This window comes from Macaca nemestrina, chromosome 8, assembly GCF_043159975.1.
Source record: "Macaca nemestrina isolate mMacNem1 chromosome 8, mMacNem.hap1, whole genome shotgun sequence".
NCBI classification, from domain to species: Eukaryota; Metazoa; Chordata; class Mammalia; order Primates; family Cercopithecidae; genus Macaca; species Macaca nemestrina.
In genome coordinates this window covers 42,538,933-42,558,939 of record NC_092132.1, presented here as the reverse complement: position 1 = coordinate 42,558,939, position 20,007 = coordinate 42,538,933, and the positions used below count along the sequence as shown (strand labels likewise).

Sequence of the window (20,007 nt, the reverse complement as noted above, 5' to 3'; positions counted from 1 at the left end):
TAAGCTGAGAAGATCTGGGAAGGAGTCGGCCAAGGAGCGTTGGGTTTGGGCTCCAGGGGCTTTAGGAGCGGTGGCGATGTGAGTCGGACAGCCTGACCTCCAGTGGGGGCCCGCACAGACAGGGTATGGCTTAGGAGGAATCCCACGCTGCGGGCATTCCTTGGCCCAGTGGCCAGATTTCCGGTCCTTGAAGCAAGATCCTGGGGGAGGAAGTCCTGAAGGAACGCCTGACCGCTGTGGCTGAGGCGTTTTGAAGTTTTTGTGTGCTGGAAATATGGCTGGGGTTTCTCTCACAGCAGAGGCAAGTAATTGCAACTCTTCTCTATTATTGTACACCTTGAAGGTGAGGTTAATTAAGTCCTGTTGTGGGGTTTTAGGGCCAGAATTAAATTTTTGGAGCTATTTCTGATGTCGGGAGTTGACTGGGTGATAAAATGCATATTAAGAAAAAGGCGGCCTTCTGGCCCTTCTGGGTCTAGGGTGGTAAAGCGTCTAAGGGTTGCTGCCAAACGGGCCATGAACTGGGCTGGGTTTTCATCTTTACCTTGGGTAGTTTCTTTAAGTTTGTCATAATTAACAGCTTTGTAAACTGCCTTTTTAAGCCCTTCAACTAGGCAGGAAACCATGTAATCTCGCCTAGCTATACCTGGGGAATCTGCCTGATGGTTCCATTGGGGATCTTCTCAGGGAACTGCTCTAATGCCTTCCTGGAGGTCTGGCTCAGGAAGCCCGTGGTTATCAGCGTGAGATTGGGCTAGAGAAAAAACTCTCCTGTTCATCTGGGGAGAGGCTAGAAGTTGGGATGACATTTAAGTCACTCCAGGTTAAATTGTAGGACAGAGTTAGATATCAGAATTCCTGTATATATTTAGTGGGGTGTGATGAGAAAGAGCCTAAACACTGACTGATCTGAGAGAGAGGTCTGAGAGAAAAAGGTACATGTACCCTGACTATGCCTTCAGCTCCAGTCACCTCTCTAAGAGGAAACTGTTGGGCAGGTGGGGGAGAGCTAGTCGAGGAACGAAACTGTAAGCCAGACTGGGTGTGAGGAGGGGAGGTGATAGAAGAATTTATAAGGTGGGGGAGCAGAGGCTGAGGAAAAATTGGAACCTAGCTCGGGCTGGCTAGGAGCAGCCTGGGGAGGAGGGGAAAGGTCAGATGGGTCCGTAGAAAAGGAAGATTCAAAAGACTCAGAGACATTTGGGGTAGGGACTGAAGGAACAGACATGAGAGAAAGAAGAAAGATTTGGGACGCGTCTCATTGGGAGTAGAAACTAGGGAGGGACCAATGTCTGGACGTCAGGCACCTCAGACCATTTGCCCATTTTTTGACAAAAATTATCTAGATATTGTAGGATAGACAAATCGAAAGTGCCATTCTCTGGCCACTTGGAACTGCTGTTGAGTTTGTACTGGGGCCAAGTGGTATTGCAGAAGAAAGTAAGATGCTTGGATTTTAGGTCAGGCGAGAGTTGAAGAGTTTTTAAGTTCTTGAGAACACAGGCTAAGGGAGAAGGAGGAGGAATGGAGGGTGGAAGGTTGCCCATAGTGAAGGAGGCAAGTTTAAAGAGGAGGGTAGAGACACGGAGAAGGGGGTAGGGAGCAGCCCTGGGCTGCAACATGTGTGATCAGCCAAAGCATGCGTCCCCACAATTGACTTGCCACCAAGGGAATGTGGGTGAATGACCAAGGCAGGCGTCCCCGCGGAGATCAGACACCAATGAAACATGGGTGAATAATCAGAGAGGTGTCCCCGCAATGATTAAACACCAAGGGAAGGCTGCCTTCCCGAGTCCGTGACCAGTGCCGGAGTTTTGGGTCCACGGATAAAATGTGTCTCCTTTGTCTTTACCAGAAAATGAAAGGAAATGAAAGTAAGACAAGGGAGAGATTGAAGGGTAGCGCCAAGATTGAAAGGAGAAAGAGGTTGGAGGATAGTGTGAGGTTGGAGAAGAGAGTAAAAAGAGGCCGCTTACCTGATTTAAAATTGGTGAGATGTTCCTTGGGCTGGTTGGTCTGAGGACCCGAGGTTGAGGTGGATCTCTTCATGTAGGTGGATCTCTTCATGTAGGTGGATCTCTTCATGGAGTGAGGGTGAGGACAGGGGACTGTTCTCCCAAAGGAGTCCCGCTGACCCGGGTCTTCGGCACCAAATGTCTCACGTGTCCGTTTGAAGAGACCCCCAAACAGACTTTGTGTGAGCAACATGGTTGTTTATTTCACCTGGGTGCAGGTGGGCTGAGTCTGAAAAGAGAGTCAGCAAAAGGTGGTGGATAATCATTAGTTCTTATAGGTTTTGGGATAGGCGGTGGAGTTAGGAGCAATATTATGAAAGCAGGGGATGGATCTTACAAAGTACAGTCTCAAGGGTGGGGAGAATTACAAAGAACCCTTAGGGTGGGGAGATTACAAAGTACATTGATCAGTTAGGGTGGGGCAGAAACAAATTACAATGGAGGAATGTCATCAGTTAAAGCTATTTTCACTTCTTTTGTGGATCTTCAGTTGCTTCAGGCCATCTGGATGTATAATGCAGGTCACTGGGGATATGATGGCTTAGCTTGGGCTCAGAGGCCTGACACCCTGCATCCTAGCACTGGCTCATATCCCATCACCTATATCTTTGTTCACAGGATAATTTAACCTATGGAATGGTGTGCATGGCAAACAAAGGGTGATAGAGTCCAGATTAAAATTCACCTGTAAGGGAAAAGAAAAACATTTTTCCTATTTTCATTTCAATGGCTATGTATGTCAGTAGATGGGGGTCAGCATTTTCCCTCATCTGAGTGACCTGGAAGGTTTCTGCAATAAACAAGTCATAAGCATACACTGACATCTTTTATTACTTCCAGAAACAACAAATTACTCACTGTTAATTTTAAGAGGGCTGCTTTAGAAACCTCTGTAAGAGGCCAAAGGAATAATCCAGTTTTACAAGTTAAATGTAACTTAGGTGATGTGTAGGGAAAACTCTCTCTATGATTTTTCTCTACTCTGACACCACAGCAACAATCAACAACATAAGAAGACTTCTATGACCAAACGTGGGTTTTTTTTTCCCCCATGCACCAAGCAGTGGACACCAGCTGGGTGTCCTCTAATTCAGTTCCGACACTATCTACCTGAAGATACTGTCAGAACCCACAGGTTGAGGGCTCAGTCCCCAAGACTGCCCACCCCCAACTCCAGTGATTAAGTCCAGGCCTCCAGAACTTCTGACCTACAGGCTTTAAGTTGGGGTTCCCATGACCTCCTCTTTGGGTTCGATTAATTTGCTAGCCAGCTCACAGAACTCTGGGAAACACATACCTATATTTACTGGTTTATTATAAAGGATATTGCAAAGGATACAGATGAAGAGACACATAAGGCAAGATATAGGGGAAGAGACATGAAACTTCCATGCCCTCCCTGGGCCTGCCACTCTCCAGGAACCTCCATGTGTTCAGCTGTCTGGAAGCCCTGTGAACCTACTTCTCTTGGGTTTTTATGGAGGCTTCCTGACATCAGCATTCCTTCTCCCAGGGTATAGGGCAGATTCTTTCTGGGAAAAGACTTAAAACCCACAATCAGAAAGATAGAAGATTAGAGTCCTGCCTTGGGCAAGTGAAAGGAGGGCAGGAGAATGTCAGAGGCCTGCTCCTGAGGCTTAACACACCTCACATTATGACAAAAGACTGTAACAAGGGCTATAGGAGTTATAAGCCGGGAACTGTGGATAAAAACCAATGTATAGCATAACACCACAGATGATTAGAATAAACAATGGACAGATCCATGAGCTTGCTTTGGAAGTTAAGTAAATCCTTGTAAAGTTAAGTAAATCCTTGTAAAGTTAATTTCATTTTCACTTTGCTACCAGGCATTTTCTGATGACAAATATATTGTTTATTGCATAATATATTCTAAGATAGGCTTGTATCTCTCTATCTCAAAATAGCCACCTGGCGGCTAGCCTAACTTTTTTGGTTGAGGGCTTAGAAAATGGGAGCTCTGAGGTTGAGTCTTGTTGGTTTTGAATTGTGGTTTACTCTCTATTCTTTAATAATGTAGCCTGGATGCTGTCACATGAGCTTATTCTGCTTCCTAAATGATTGTTAATAATGGTAACTGCAGGCTACATTTTGTTGAATGAGACTTTTAAGATTACTCTGTCGGCCGGGCGTGGTGGCACAAGCCTGTAATCCCAGCACTTTGGGAGGCCGAGACGGGCGGATCACGAGGTCAGAAGATCGAGACCATCCTGGCTAACACGGTGAAACCCCGTCTCTACTAAAAAAAAAATACAAAAAACTAGCCGGGCGAGGTGGCAGGCACCTGTAGTCCCAGCTACTCGGGAGGCTGAGTCAGGAGAATGATGTGAGCCCGGGAGGCGGAGCTTGCAGTGAGCTGAGATCCGGCCACTGCACTCCAGCCTGGGCGACAGAGGCAGACTCCGTCTCAAAAAAAAAAAAAAAAAAAAAAAAAAGATTACTCTGTCATTCAATTTGGTATTTTGCAAGTTTTCTTGTTAATCTTTTTATCGATCTAAATTTGCCTTCTCTGTAACTGGAAGGAGAAAAGTTCATGCAATAAAGACAATAAAATATTAGTTCTTTATCAAAATAGGAAGAAGAAACATAAACAACTTTCTTTCACAAAAATAATGTTTTTGTATCTGACTCAAAAAGATTATCAGGCCAGGCTTGGTGGCTCACACCTATAATCCTAGCACTGTGGGAGGCTGAAATGGGCAGATCACTTGAGGTCAGGAGTTCAAGACCAGCCTGGCCAATATGGTAAAACTCCATCTTTACCAAAAAAATACAAAAAAAAAAAATTACCTGGGCGTGGTGGTGTGCACCTATAATCCCACCTACTTGGAGGCTGGGGCACCAGAATTGCTTGAACCCAGGAGGTGGAGGTTGCAGTGAGCCGAGATCTTGCCATTGCACTCCAGCCTGGTTGACAGGGTGAGTGTCATTAGTTCTTATAGGTTTTTTTGTCTCAAAAAAAAAAAAAAAAAAAGATTATCCAGTCACCTATAATAGTAGTTAAAAGACTTCAGTCAGTCCTAGCTCTACTTGACTAAGTGACTTAACTGTAAACTATCTCCATTTCTTTCAGAAAATGTATTTTCTATTCCTTTGGAAGTACTTTTCCCTTGCTATTCCCTGAGTTCTGTTGTGAGCTGTCATCATAACCTGGGCCTCCCTGGCTAAGTAATTGGTATAAGGACTGACAACTTCTTGCCCAATCTTGGGAGTTGGTGCAGCTCAATAATGATTGGCACATGTTTGACTTTAGACCATTCTTTCCCTGGGATTTTTCTATTAATAAATGGTTGCAGGAAGGAGGACTTGAAGAGGGAATCATTTCACTTCTGTCTCAAGTTATGACAATATGAGTCAAGATCCGCCTGTAACTGGGGTCCCAGAAGAAACCTATGTGAGAAGATGAAGCCACCGTTTGTCATCATAGGGGTGGGTCAGCATTCCAGTTGTCCCATTTTTCTTGCTCTTCAGTTATACAAATAAAGAAATTTTTCATTCTTATCTAAGGTAGGTCCGGCTAGCTTTCTGTCACTTGCAACCAAAAGTCCAGGCTTATACAAGAGAGAGAAACAAAAAGATATTTAGGTTCAAAAAATCAGTTGCACAAGTACAAGACAGGAGAAGCCTGCCTGATTGTTCACAGTTTACATAGTACCTAGAAATGTTAGTTAACCACAAGCCTGCCATGAACCAACGAAGGCTTGAATTGCTTAAAACAAAACAAGACAAAACTTGAGTGCAATTTGGATTGCAATAGTAAAAGTATAGGTCAGAAGGGAGGTAGCAGTTTGGTTTACTATGTTTGGTCAGATCCTGACTGTAGCTTTTGTGTTTTGGGGAAAAGTGGTATTGTTGTAAAGTTCTAGATAGCACATTGTACAGGAGAATGAAAACTAGATGGTATAGAGGAGGATAGCCATAAAAGTGAGGAGATTTAGAAAAGAAATTTATTATTAGTAATGATTAAAATTCTAGAGAAAAGTTGGTGAAAAATAACAAGGGAAATGGAAAAAAGTAGAAGCAAAAGCTACCATCTTTAAACACCAAGTACCAGGCACTATGCTCACACACTTTATGTTGTTATTAAATCCTTCAGTAAGCTTCTCAGGTAGATAGGTCTTACTATGCCCATTTTACAAATGAGAAAACAGAAGTACAGTGAAGTTATGTAATTTGTTCAGAGTCACCTGGCTAAATAGAGAGGGTCCACATTCATATCCAAACATGTCTAATACCCAAAGCCAAACTCTAGCTATAATACCACTTTGGACAACTTTCACTGAATAATATGTCAAGCTCTGACAGGTAAATGAAATAAATTAGCATCAGTACAGGCAGTTAGGAGGATCAGTGGTTCCCTCAGCCAGACAGGCTATCTTGTCTCTCCCTCTGAGTTTCCATGAGGTTTGGTTTGTACCTTTCTAATGCCCTTTGAATTTCTTGTCTGATGTTGTTATATTATTGTTTGAACTCTGTGAACAAGATATTAAGTTTCTTTAGGGCAAAAACTTTGTTTTTTGTTTGTTTGTTTGTTTGTTTTAATATCACAGAACACTCAATTCAGTGCCTAGTGCACAGACTTCTAGTGACTTCCTAACCATGGGGTAACTGACAATGGAATGGGATGTCTCATGGAGCAGAAAGCTATTATATCACTGGATTTGTCCAGAGACACATAGGGAATGTCTGCACTGGATGTTGGACCAGAGGAACTCCTTAGACACTTTACTTCCTTAACCCCAGTGTTCATTACATACTACATTTTTCAACATGAAATTAGCTTTAACTTTAAATATGATGATTGCGTATTAACATATAAAAAAGTTATATTTCTTTATAATTCTTTGCTTATCCATACTAAAATTAGGATACTTGTTTTTTTTAAGATGGAGTTTCACTTTTGTCATCCAGGCTGGAGTGTAATGGCACCATCTCTGCTCACCACAACCTCTGCCTCCCAGGTTCAAGCGATTCTCCTGCCTCAGCCTCCCAAGTAGCTGGGACTACAGGTGCGTGCCACCACACCCAGCTAATTTTTGTATTTTTAGTGGAGACAGGGTTTCACCATCTTGGCCAGGCTGGTCTCAAACTCCTGACCTCGTGATCCACCCGCCTCGGCCTCCCAAAGTGCTGGGATTACAGGCATGAGCCACTGCACCCGGCAAAATTAGGATACTTTTTAATCAGTGTTGGCCATTTTATTGATTTCTCCTCCTCCCGAGGGAAATCAGCAGCCTACAATAGAAAAAAAAAAATGTCTATGGCTGGGCGCAGTGGCTCACACCTGTAATCCAAGCACTTTGGGAGGCCAAGGTGTGTGGATCACTTGAGGCCAGGAGTTCAAGACCAGCCTGGCCAACATGGTGAAACCCTGTCTCTACTTTACAAATACAAAAATTGCCAGGCATGGTGGCTCATGCCCGTAAATCCCAGCACTTTGGGAGGCCAAGGCAGTTGAATCACCTGAGGTCAGTAGTTCAAGATCAGCCTGGCCAACATGATGAAACCCCGTCTCTACAAAATACAAAAAAATTAGCTGGGCATGGTGATGTGTGTCTGTAGTCCCAGCTTCTCGGGAGGCTGAGGCAGGAGAATCACTTGAACCTGGGAACAGAGGTTGCAGTGAACCGAGATCGTGCCACTGAACTCCATCCTGGGTGACAGAGTGAGACTCCATCTCAAAAAAAAAAGAAGAAAAAAATGCCCGTGTTAACTGGGCACGATGGCTCATGCCTGTAATCTTAGCACTTTGAGAGGTCGAGGCAGATGGATAGCTTGAGCTCAGGAGTTCAAGACCAGCTTGGGCAGCATGATGAAACCCTGTCTCTACCAAAAATACAAAAATTAGCTGGGCGTGGTGCGGTATGCCTGTGGTCCCAGCTACTTGGGAGGCTGAGGTGGGAGGATCACTTAAGCCCAGGAGATCAAGGCTGCAATGAGCTATAATCGTGCCATTGTACTCCAGCCTGGGTGACATAGTGAGACCCTGTCTCAAAAAAAAAAAAAAAAAAAATCCTGTGTCTAATTTGAGAGAAATTTATAAATTTTAAGTTTTTAGTCAGGAAAGTGGAAATGAACTGTCATAAAATGGGATGTTTTATATTTACTTTTGTTCCTAGTTACTAAGACAAGAATGCTATTCAAAGAAAGTGAATGAATAGAAAATGGGAGACACTATAATAGTATAACATCAAGAATGCTTAAAAAACAGTCTCAGAATTGTTCTTTGTACACAAAAACAATGGTGCTTAGCAATATATTGGTTCCTAAATCAAATTTCCAGCTGCCAGCAGCCACCCTTGAGTAGGAAGTGATTTAGTGCGAGCAAGTTGGTTGCAGCATGCCTCCTGCTTCCCAGGCACCGAACCCACTGGCAGCAGAGCTACAGGACTGTTGAGCACTTGGATCCAATATCCTACTGCTCAAAGTGCTGTAAAACCATGAACTAAACCTTTTAATTGTTAGAGGACAATGGTCAGTAAAGCAAAATCAATATTCTTCCAGATGGCATTACTTGGGGACTCCACTGCTGCTTGCTTCTGCCCTCTGGTTGCTTAGATCTTGGGGAGCCTCGTTAGATGGGTCAAAGCTTGCATGATCTGACAGCCTCAGTGAGCAGGCCAGAATTGCAGGGGAGAATATGGGACAACAAATTCTACAGTGATGGTCTTACTATTAGGTGAGAAGCCCTTGGGAAATCTACTTCATGCTGTCATTTTTGCCATTTTGGGTAACTGCCAAACCTGCTTATTTGAAGTTCATCCATATTCTTCTTCATCCCAAGCACCCAGAATACCAAATCAAAATGTGAGGAAAGCAGGAAGGTACTAGAATGTGGGGGCAAATATGGGGGCCTTCAAAGCTCATAGAATTAAGCAAATCAACAATAAAAAATACAACTAGAATTTCAGCTTTATCATAATGGCCATGAAAATGGGAGAATAGCCTTTGTGTTTTTCCTAGATGCATTCTAAATTGTGCTGTTAAAGAAACTTCTGAACTTTTACATACAAGGTTTTAGTTGGTCATTGTGCTCATAAAAATGCTTTTAGAAAACAAGTGAAACTTAGGAGTGCTAATTTAGTAAAATGGCTGTCAAGATCTGGCAGACCGCCGGATGTCATGGCTCATGCCTGTAATCCCAGCTTTTTGGGAGGCCAAGGATTGCTTGCTTAAGCCCAGGAGTTCAAGACCAGCTTGGATGACATAGTGAGACCTCTATCTCCACAAAATATAAAAAATTAGCTGGGCGTGTTGGCACGCATCTATAGTCCCAGCTACTTGGGAGGCTGAAGCAGGAGGATCAGTCGAGCCCAGGAGGTTGAGATTGCAGTGAGTTGTGATCACACCACTGCACTCCAGCCTGGGTGACAGAGTGAGACCCCTCTTTCAAAAAATAATAATAATAATAATAATCTGGTAGACTGAGTTAGATTATTAGGATTTCTAAAGATATATTTGAAATCAAATGATAAAATCCTATGAGTTGCTCAATATTTTACATTTTAATAAGACTGGAGATTTTTCAAATTATGAAATATTTTCTTCATGTCTGTGATATTTTCACTCAGCCTTAAAATCAGTACAGAAGAACTCCAGTCCAAATTAAAATCATTGGATAACCTTAAACTTTCCCATCTTGTTTCCTGATAACCTATTGTCTATGCTTTAAAAATCAGTATAAGCATAATTTTCCTCTATGGAAATTTTAATGAATTTTTCCTGTAGGTAAAGTTTTTTTTGCCTTCCTTGATGCCCAGATTCTGTCTGTCCTAACTCAATGGATTCAATATTTATTGAATTGCCCAGCATGGGTAAACCAATTACAAAAACGAAGACATGGGTATTGCTATGGTTTGAATGTCCTCTTCAAAACTCATGCTGAAACTTAAGTATTGAGAGGTAGGGACTTTAAGAGGATTAATAAATTCATTGATTAATGGATTAATGGCTTCATGGATTAATAGGTTATAATGGGAGAGAAACTAATGGTTTTATAACAAGAGGAAAAGAGACCTAGCTAGCATGTGAGCACACTCACCCCCTTCACCATGTGATGCCCTGCACCACCTCAGGATACTGCAGAGTCCCCACCACCATGAAGAAGACTCTCACCAGATTCGGCCCCTCAACCATAGACTTCCCAGCCTCCACAACTGTGAGAACTGAATTTCATTTCTTAAAAATTATCCAGTTTCAGGCCAGGGGTGGTGGGTCACTCCTATAATCCCAATACTTTGGGAGGCTAAGGCAGGAGGATTGCCTGAGGCCAGAAAGAGTTAGAAACCAGCCTAATCAACATAGTGCGACTCTGTCTCTACAAAACAAAAATTAAAATTTTTTTTAATTTTTAAAAATGTTAAAGTAGCTTGGATGTGGCGGTGTGCACGTATGGTCCCAGCTACTCAGGAGACAGGCAGAAGATTACTTGAGCCCAGGAGTTTGAGGCTGCAGTGAGCTGTGATTGTACCACTGCACTCCAGCCTGGGTGACAGAGCAAGACCCTATCTCTAAATAAATAAATAAGTAACCAACCCAATTTCAGATATTCTGTTATAAACAACAAAAAATAGACTAAGATATCTAAAAATATAACTGTTAGATACTGTGGCAGGCAGCCTCTAACATAGTCCCCAGTGATCCCGCCTTTTGGTGTATAATCTTGTCTCCTTGAGTATGGGCTAGACTTACTGACTTGTTTCTAATGAATAAAATTTGGCAAAGGTCATGGGATGTCACTTTTGGGATTAGGTTATAAAACAACTAGGGCTTTTCCTCGAGCATCTTCTCTCTCTCTGTCTCTCCCTTTCTGAAGGAAGCCAGCTGCCATATTGTGAGTACCCTCTGGAAGGGCCTTTATGGCAAGGAACTGATGTTTCCAGCCAGCAGCCAGCAAGAACCGTAGGTCTTGTGAATGAGCTTGGAAGCAGATCCTCCCACACTCAAGCCTTGATATGACAACAGCCTGAGACCCAGAGGTCAGTAAATTGTCAAGTTTGTATATCTAGCAAATAGCAGAGCCAAAATTCCTGTTTCTCAAACTCAAGATTTCCTCATCTGGAAAATGTGATAGTTGTTCCACATAGCCAGAGCTAAGTGTTATTTAGCTATAAGAGTCTAATGAATCTAGGTCCCAAACTAAGTTCATCATTGTCCCCTCCTTCCCTCTACACTGATCCTCTTCTTTCAGGCTCCCTGCCCATGTTTTTTTTCTTTGTTTCTTTTTTTTCCCCTGCCCATGTTCTTGATTAACTCTCTAATCAGCCAGGCTCAAAATTTTGAAAATTTTAACACCCTCTTTTTTTCTACCTTTTCATATATAAAATGAGTTCTGAATGGTTTTATCTTGAAATTATCTTTTTCTTCTTCTCCCTAGTTCAAGCTTCTACCATATCATGTGTGGATAGTTGCAAAACCTACAGTGTCCAGTTTTTCCTGACCCAATCCACTTTGTTGGATACTTCTCATACTAATCTTCTTTAAATGTTGTTTTCATCAGTTCCTCCAAAAACCATAACGAGCCCCTGTTTCTTATAAATTATGTCCCACTCCTCTCCTGGTTTAGCTCTCCAAAAGCCAGTACCACCCTTGGGAGCCAGCCTTCTAATCCCCAACACAAACCTTCTGCTTCAGTCTGTCTGGCTTGCTTTTGGGCCCTTGAGTTATCCATGCTAGTGTCTGCCTCTGAGACTTTGTATCGTCTTTGGATTGTTATTTTATTGTTTACCCAAATTCTGCTATCCATAACATCCCAGCTAAATCCAACATCCTGCTCAGATCCCAAGAGGCTTCACTATTGCTAAACTTGACATCCCAGGTCTTTCTAGGCCCTTAGGGGCTACTATTCTCCATTAAATTTCCCTATCCCCTTTCCATACAAGTACCTAAAATGTAAGTGTCCCCACTCATCCGTCTTATCCTGTATACTGGTCCCAGACCCCCTTGTGCCTACCCAAACTCATTCCCCCACTGCCTCTTTCCTCCTCACACCTTTCTGCTGTACTCTCCGGAACCCCTATTTTATAGAAAGCAAACCATCCTACATCCCCAGCCTGTCTCCCACTCCTTGCCTTAACTGAAACTTGGCTATCTTACGAGAACATAGCTTCCCCTGCTACTGTCTTGAATTGAGGGGTGCTTACTTTACCAGTCCTCATATACTGTAGGGTTGGGAGCAGGGTTGGCCTTCTCCCAGCTTCACAATGCTACTGCCACACCATTGCTCTGAAAATAAATAAGAGATTAAGCCAGCTGGCATGCCCGCCCCCCATCCGTCCATGCCTGTATCATCTAACACCTTCCTGACACTCCTACAATGACTTTTTTTAAAAGGCACCTGGTTTATAATCTTTCTCTCCTAAAGATCTTAAATTACAGCTTTAAAACAGTATTTTTTATTATTCTTTCTCCTTAAAAATATACTATTGTAGGCCCTGCAGGATGACTCATACCTGTAATCCCAGTGTACTGGGGGGCTGAGGCAGGAGATTACTTGAGGCTAGGAGTTTGAGACTAGCCTAGACAACATAGCAAGACCCCATATCTACAAAATATAAATACTAAAAAAATTAGCCATGCATGATGGCATATGCCTGCAGTCTCAGCTACAAAAAGAGGCTGAGCAGGGAGGATTGCTTGAGCCCAGTGCGAGGCTGTAGTGAGTTACGATTGCACTTGTAAGTAAGTAAGTAAGTAATCGTACAATTGCAATTGTACGATTCAGCTTGGACAACAGAGTGAAACTGTATCCTTAAAAAAAAAGTACTATAATAAAAATCCCTCTATAATCTTATCTATCCACACCCTACTCCAGTGATGACCACCATGCACAGCTTGGTGTGCATGCTTCTGAATCTACTTTAGAGCTAGTCTCGAATCTACTTTGGAGGTCATTGTCTTTGTGGATTACCTTTAGAGCACCCTACCCTTCCTGCACTTTTATCTGCTCAACTCCAGGGACCGTCACCTGCCCCCAACTATTCTGTATTAGAGGGCTTAAACTCCAACCTTCCTCCCTCTAACTACAATCTCCTTTCCCTTCTAGTTGCCTCATGCTGTCCCTGTACCTGATTTTGAGGTATAATCACCCAATCCTTTCTTTTTAATTGAGCTGAAATTCACATAATATACAATGAACCGTTTTTAAAGTATTCACTTCAGTGGCATTTAGTGCATTCCAAGTGCTGTGTGAGTACTACCCAGTCTACAGATTCAATGCAATCCCTATGAAAATCCTTTTTTTTTTTTTTTTTCAGAAATAGAAAAACCTATCCTAAAATTTATGTGAAATCTCAAGGGACCCTGAATAGCCAAAACAACTGATGTAGAACAAAGTTGGAGGGGTTCACACTTTCTGATTTCAAAACTTACTACAAATCTATAGTAGTCAAAACAGTATGGTACTGGTGTAAGGACATATAGACCAACGGAATAGAATAGAGAGCCCAGAAATAAACCCTCACATATATGGTCAATTAATTTTCAAGAAGGATGCCAAGACCATTCAATGGGAAAAGGACAATCTTTGTAACAAATGGTGCTGGGAAAACTGCATATCCATATGCAAAAGAATGAAGTTGGATTCTTACCTTACATCATTTATAAAAATTAACTCAAAGTGGATCAAAGATTTAAAGGTAAGACCCACTCTTAGAAGAAAACACAGGAGAAAATATGACATTGGATTTGGCATATTTATTGGATATGATACCAAACACAAAAGTAACAAAAGAAAAAAACCAACAGTGGACCCCATGAAAACTAAAAACGTTCGTGCATCAAAAGACACTATCAACAGGGTAAAAAGGCAACCTACATAATGGGAGAAAATAATCTTCAGATCATATGTCTGATATGGGATATGTTTGGGATATTTCCAGAGTATATAAATTGCTTTTTAAAACAAAAATATACTATTTTTGTGAGATAAAAGATAATTAAAATTTAGAGGTTTACTTTCTCTCTCTATATATATATGTATTTGTATGTGTGTCTGTATGTATACAAATAGACCCCAACTTATGATGGTTTGACTTACAATTTTTCATCTTTATGATGGGTTTATCAGGGTAGTAAATGCATTTTCGACTTACACTATTTTCCGTTTACGGTGGGTTTATTGGTATGTAATCTCATCGTAAGTGGAGCATCATTTGTTTTTGTTTTTTTTTTTTTTTTTGAGACGGAGTCTCAGCTGTGTCACCCAGGCTGGAGTGCAGTGGCCGGATCTCAGCTCACTGCAAGCTCTGCCTCCCGGGTTTTTACGCCATTCTCCTGCCTCAGCCTCCCGAGTAGCCGGGACTACAGGCGCCCGCCACCTCGCCCGGCTAGTTTTTTGTATTTTTTAGTAGAGACGGGGTTTCACCGTGTTAGCCAGGATGGTCTCGAACTCCTGACCTCGTGATCCGCCCGTCTTGGCCTCCCAAAGTGCTGGGATTACAGGCTTGAGCCACCGCGCCCAGCCCCTGCATCATTTGATTTTATAGAATATATATGTTGAGGAAGACATATATAAGTTAGTATTATAAGCTTTATGAGATTAGGGGCCACATCTGGCATATGTAACATTTTTTCCCACAGTGCCTTGTAACAAGATCTTGACCCACAGTTAGTTTTCAATATTTTTTTTAATTAAATGAATGAATGACAGTGAAAGAATATTCTATTTAATCCCTACATTACCACCAGCATTATTTTTCTTAAAATTCAGATGTTTGTTCTGTTCCTTGTTTAGAAATCTTGTGTGACCTCACAGTGCCTTCAGAATCTGGTGTGAACTCCTTAGATGGTGGGCAGACCTTCCCTCCATCTGTTCTCACCCTCAGCCCCCACATGGTACACTGGAAAAGTGGCTTCAGCCTTCATGTGCCTTGGTCAAATAGGGACAATAGACACTACCTCAAGAATTGTTGAAAGGATTAAATGACGCCGGGCGTAGTAGTTCATGCCTGTAATCTCAGCTCTTTGGGAGGCAGAGGCGGGCGGATCAGTTGAGCTCAGGAGTTTGAGACCAGCCTGGCCAACATGGTGAAACCCGATGTCAACTAAAAATACGTAAGTTACCCGGGTGTGGTGGCATGTGCTTGTAATCTCAGCTACTTGGTAGGCTGTGGCAGGAGAATCGCGTGAACCCGGGAGGTGGTAGTTGGAAGTTGCAGTGACCCAAGATGGCACCACTGCTTTCCAGCCTGGGTGACAGAGTGAGACTTAGTCTCAAAAACAAAAAAAAAAAGAAGAAGAAGAAGCCGGGCATGGTGGCTTACGCCTGTAATCCCAGCACTTTGGGAGGCTAAGTCGGGCAGATCACCTGAGGTCAGGAGTTCAAGACCAGCCTGACCAACATGTTGAAACCCCGCCTCTACTAAAAATACAAAAAATTAGCTGAGCATGGTGGTGGGCACCTGTAGTTCCAGCTACTCAGGAGGCTGAGGCAGGAGAATCACTTGAACCTGGAAGGCGAAGGTTGCGGTGAGCCGAGATCGCGCCACTGTACTCCAGCCTGAGCAGTAAGAGTGAAACTCCATCTCAAAAAAAAAAAAAAAAAAAGATTAAATGAGGTGTCACCTGAAAATGTCCAGCATATAGTTGTGATGAGTCAATTAATATGTTTCCTTTTCACCCTCCTGCATGCTGCTCTTCAGTGCACTGTTCACCCTTTCAGAGTGTACATGTAATTTTACTTCTCCATATTTTGTTCATGCTTTCCCCACTGCTTTATGTGTGTCTTCCCCATCTTCCACCTCTCTATAAAAATTAAATGAATGCTTCAAGACGAGTCTCAAATTGCACTTAGTAAAAGCTTTCTGACTCCCCCAGGAGGACTTAATTCTTTTTTTATGCTTTCATGTAATTTTATAAGACAATTTCTAAGAAACTTTCATAGACTGTCTTATATTACAGTTATCTGTGGACATAACTTGTGGACATATGTGTGTATCTTAAGAGCCCAACATAATATTAATTAAACTGAGTTGATTTTGTTGACCAGGAAATTTGGATCTTAAATCTCATAACTGAAATACATCATGAAATCATCCAAAGCACACTCTCTCTATAAATAGTTCCTCTCTTTATGTGATAACACCCAGCCTGGCAACATAGCACCCTTGCCACCCACAGCTCTCTGGAAGATACAGCTGTACAAGATAACATGAGGTAATGTGACTTCTAGGGATGGGTGGTGGTGGGGAAGCCCATCACTGCTTAGACCAGCATCGAACACGCCTGACCCAGGTGGAGCTAGTTATTTGCTCAGAAATGACTTGTATGGTGCAGGTTTCCTCAGAAGAGCCAGGCTAGTTCATGTGTGTATTGCCAATTGATTGTGAGTACTGGAGCTCAGTGGTCTTCCTGGTCTAGATCCAGGAAGGGCAGCCATGTTGTGCCTCACACAGGATAAAGGAGCCGAGGAAGACAGACAGAATGTGGGAGAGGCTGGAGTTGGCTCAGAAGCAAATACAAGGGGAACACAGAGGGACAAACCACCCTGTCCCTGAGAATTCCCCAGTTCTCTGACCAATTTGTATGAAACCTGGCAACTCTTTGTGTTCCATCCTTCGATACTGTGAGGTCTCTCTATACACTCAGTAAATGCTCCTTTTTACCTCAGTGGACTAATGCTTTTTAGAGTCACATGCATGCTGACTTCAACAAAGCAAATTGTTTACCTGAATCAACTCTGTCCTGTACCATGTCCAGTCACTTGAATTTATATTTCATTTTTGACTCTCCATATGCTAATTATGACTTTGGGCAAATCTTTTGTTTGCTCTGTGTATTTGTCCATTTTCCAGTTGCTATAAAGATACCATTGAGACTGGGTAATTTATAAACAAAAGATGTTTAATTGACTCACAGTTCCACATGGCTGGAGAGGCCTCAGGAAACTTATAATCATCTTGGAAGGAAAAGGGAAAGCAGGGCACATCTTACATGGCAGCAGGCAAGAGGAAGAGAAAGGGGTAAGTGCCAGACACTTACCAAACAAGTCAATCTCATGAGAATTCGCTATCACGAGAAAAGCATGGGGAACTGCCCTCATGATCCAATCACCTCCCACGAGGACCCTCCCTTGACATGTGGGGATTACAATTTGGATTACAATTCAAGATGAGATTTGGATGGGGACACAGAGCCAAACCGTATCACTCTGTGTCTCAGTTTCTTTAGTAGGTAAAATGCAATAATTTCATATGATGCTTTATCACTTTTCATACATCATCTCGTGAATTTTTAAAAAGTTCTTACGATATAGGCTAATAATTTTTTCCCATGTTTACGAACAAAGGAACTTTCCCAAGGTCTTGCAATTAAGTCCTAGTGAAATGGGACTCAAACACCAGTCTCTGACTTCTGTCTACTCAGGTGGTCATCAACTCTACCTCAGAGAATATAAATTTTTTTTTTAATGGTAAGTCTTTGCAGATTGATTAAGATCCCCTTCTTGAGAATTTTTGGTGAAAGACTTTGAAGTCATCAGAGGTAACAGAGACTTCATATTATATTTGTATGAGTCCCGTTTTAAAATATATTGATAATGTGGCTGGGTGCAGTGGCTCACACCTGTAATCTAGCACTTTGGGAGGCCGAGGTGGGCAGATCACCTGGGGTCAGGAGTTCAAGACCAGCCTGGCCAACATGGCGAAACCCCATCTCTACTAAAAATACAAAAATTAGCCAGGTGTGGTGGCACATGCCTGTAATTCCAGCTACTTGGGAGGCTGAGGCAGGAGAATCGCTTGAACCTGGGAGGCGGAGGTTGCAGTGAGCCGAGATTGTGCCATTGCACTCCAGCCTGGGCAACAAAGTGAGACTCCACCTCAAAATAAATTAGATAGATAGATAGATAGATAGATAGATAGATAGATAGATAGATAGATAATGAATTCAATGATAGGACCATTAGAGTGGAGATCTGTAGTTATAATAAAGTATTTCTAAAAATATGCATAATACTTGCCTGTGTCATGGGCTTCATGAAGAATTCCGGTTACTATCTGAAAGTTTAATTGTAAGGTTTGGGGCTCAAGATCTTATTTATCCTCATGGGCAGTACCTGGTACTTCCCCACTGTAAAGTATGCTAGCTCAGGTCACAAGGAACTTTGAGTGCTAGGATAGTACCACATGGTCCAGTTCCCCAAAACTTCTTCCCAGTGTCTCCACAGCTACTCACACAGCCCGAGCAGGTCTCACCACTGGTAGCTCTCTTCCCCTACTTCCTCCAGGCCAGGGGTCGGCCTGATTCTGCTTAGAGCCTGCATGCAGCTCCCTCAGAGCCTTGGGGTGGCTGATCTTTGCTGCTCCCCAGAACCACCTTGCGGAGCCTTCCATGCAGAGCCCTGTTGAGTCACCATGCCTTCCTCCACCTGCTGCCACCAGACCACATGACTTCTTTCTCAATTCACTCTGAAAGAGAAAAGTACGTTATGCAAACTAGATGCGAGCACAAGAGCACAACTCCCTTCCTCCCCAACACAGAGAAACACACTGGGGGCTCCTTGTGTAATTTAGAGATTAACTAACACATCGTGTTGCAATTGTGCCTATGTGAAAAAGAAATGGAAGGAGGAACCAGGTTTGGAGCTATTCACTGCTGCAAGGGCTCACCCTCAGTCTGACCTGTGCGGTAAGACTGAGAGAAGCACCAAGGGTATGGCTGGAAAAAATAACATTAAAACTATTTTACTATAATGATGATAGCTACCATTGTAGTGACATGTAATAATATTAGTAACGTTGAAATCTTTACTATATGCCATACTGTGTGTTAAATCTCTTATGTATATCGTATATATAATACATGTAAAGCCTTGTTGTTGTTGTTGTTTTTGAGACAGAGTCTCACTCTGTCACCCGGGCTGGAGTGCAGCGGCATGATTTCAGCTCGCTGCAACCCCTGCCTCCCAGGTTCAAGCAATTTTCCTGCCTCACCACCACTTTTTTTGTATTTTAGTAGAGATGGGGTTTCAACATGTTGCCCACGCTGGTCTTGAACTCCTGAGCTCAGGCAATCCGCCTGCCTCAGCCTCCCAAAGTGCTAGGATTACAGACGTGAGCCGCCGCACACAGCCCATGTAAAACCTTTAACATGGGTGCCTGGCACAAAGTAAGTGCTCAATAAATAACAGATAATCATAGCATTATTATTTAATTTATCTTCACAATCACCACATTCACAATTATTTGCCAAGCCTTTGCTCTTCAGTCAGTCGTTCCTTCAGGAAATGTTTATAGAGCATGTACTATGTACCCAGCACTATATATATATATATATTAATATATATATAAATATAAATATATATATATAAAAATATATATATATATATATATATATTTTTTTTTTTTTTTTGAGACGGAGTTTTGCTCTTGTTGCCCAGGCTGGAGTGCAATGGCTCAATCTAGGCTCACTGCAACCTCTGCCTCCTGGGTTCAAGCAATTCTCCAGTCTCAGCTTCTCAAGTAGATGGGATTACAGGCGCCTGCCACCACGCCTGGCAATTTTTTTGTATTTTTAGTAGAGACGGGGTTTCACCATGTTGGTCAGGCTGGTCTTGAACTCCTGATCACAGGTGATCCGCCTGCCTCGGCCTCCCGAAGTGCTGGGATTACAGGCGTGAGCCACTCTGCCCAGCCTTCCCAGCACTATATTAGGCCCTGGGGATACTGAGAAGAGTGAATGCCCTTTCAGATGTGGGTTCCAATCTGGTTTAACCACTATCTTTCTGGGTAACTTTGAGCATGCTTCTTAAGCTTTCTGAGCCTGAGTTTATTCAACTGTTAAATGAGGACAATAATTTCTATGTCATAGGATTGTTGATAGGACTAGAAACACATGCAAAGGGCTTAGCCTAGTACAGTGTTCATATAAGGAGAAGCTCCTCAGCCAGGCCTGCTGGCTCACTCCTATAATCCCAACACTTTGGGAGGCTGAGGCAGGTGAATCAATTGAACTCGGGAGTTCGAGACCAACC

General features: G+C 42.6%; 1 long non-coding RNA gene across 2 annotated transcripts in view; it reads left to right on the top strand.

The window, feature by feature from the left end:
• Positions 1 to 19,287, top strand: part of LOC112425610 (uncharacterized) — a 43,420-nt gene extending 24,133 nt beyond the window's left edge. For both annotated transcript variants that reach the window (XR_011606838.1, XR_011606837.1), the window contains exons 4-5: positions 10,852 to 11,014; positions 14,770 to 19,287. This is a non-coding gene — a long non-coding RNA (uncharacterized lncRNA). The remainder of the gene's footprint in view (positions 1 to 10,851; positions 11,015 to 14,769) is intronic.
• The last annotated feature ends 720 nt before the right edge of the window (positions 19,288 to 20,007 follow it).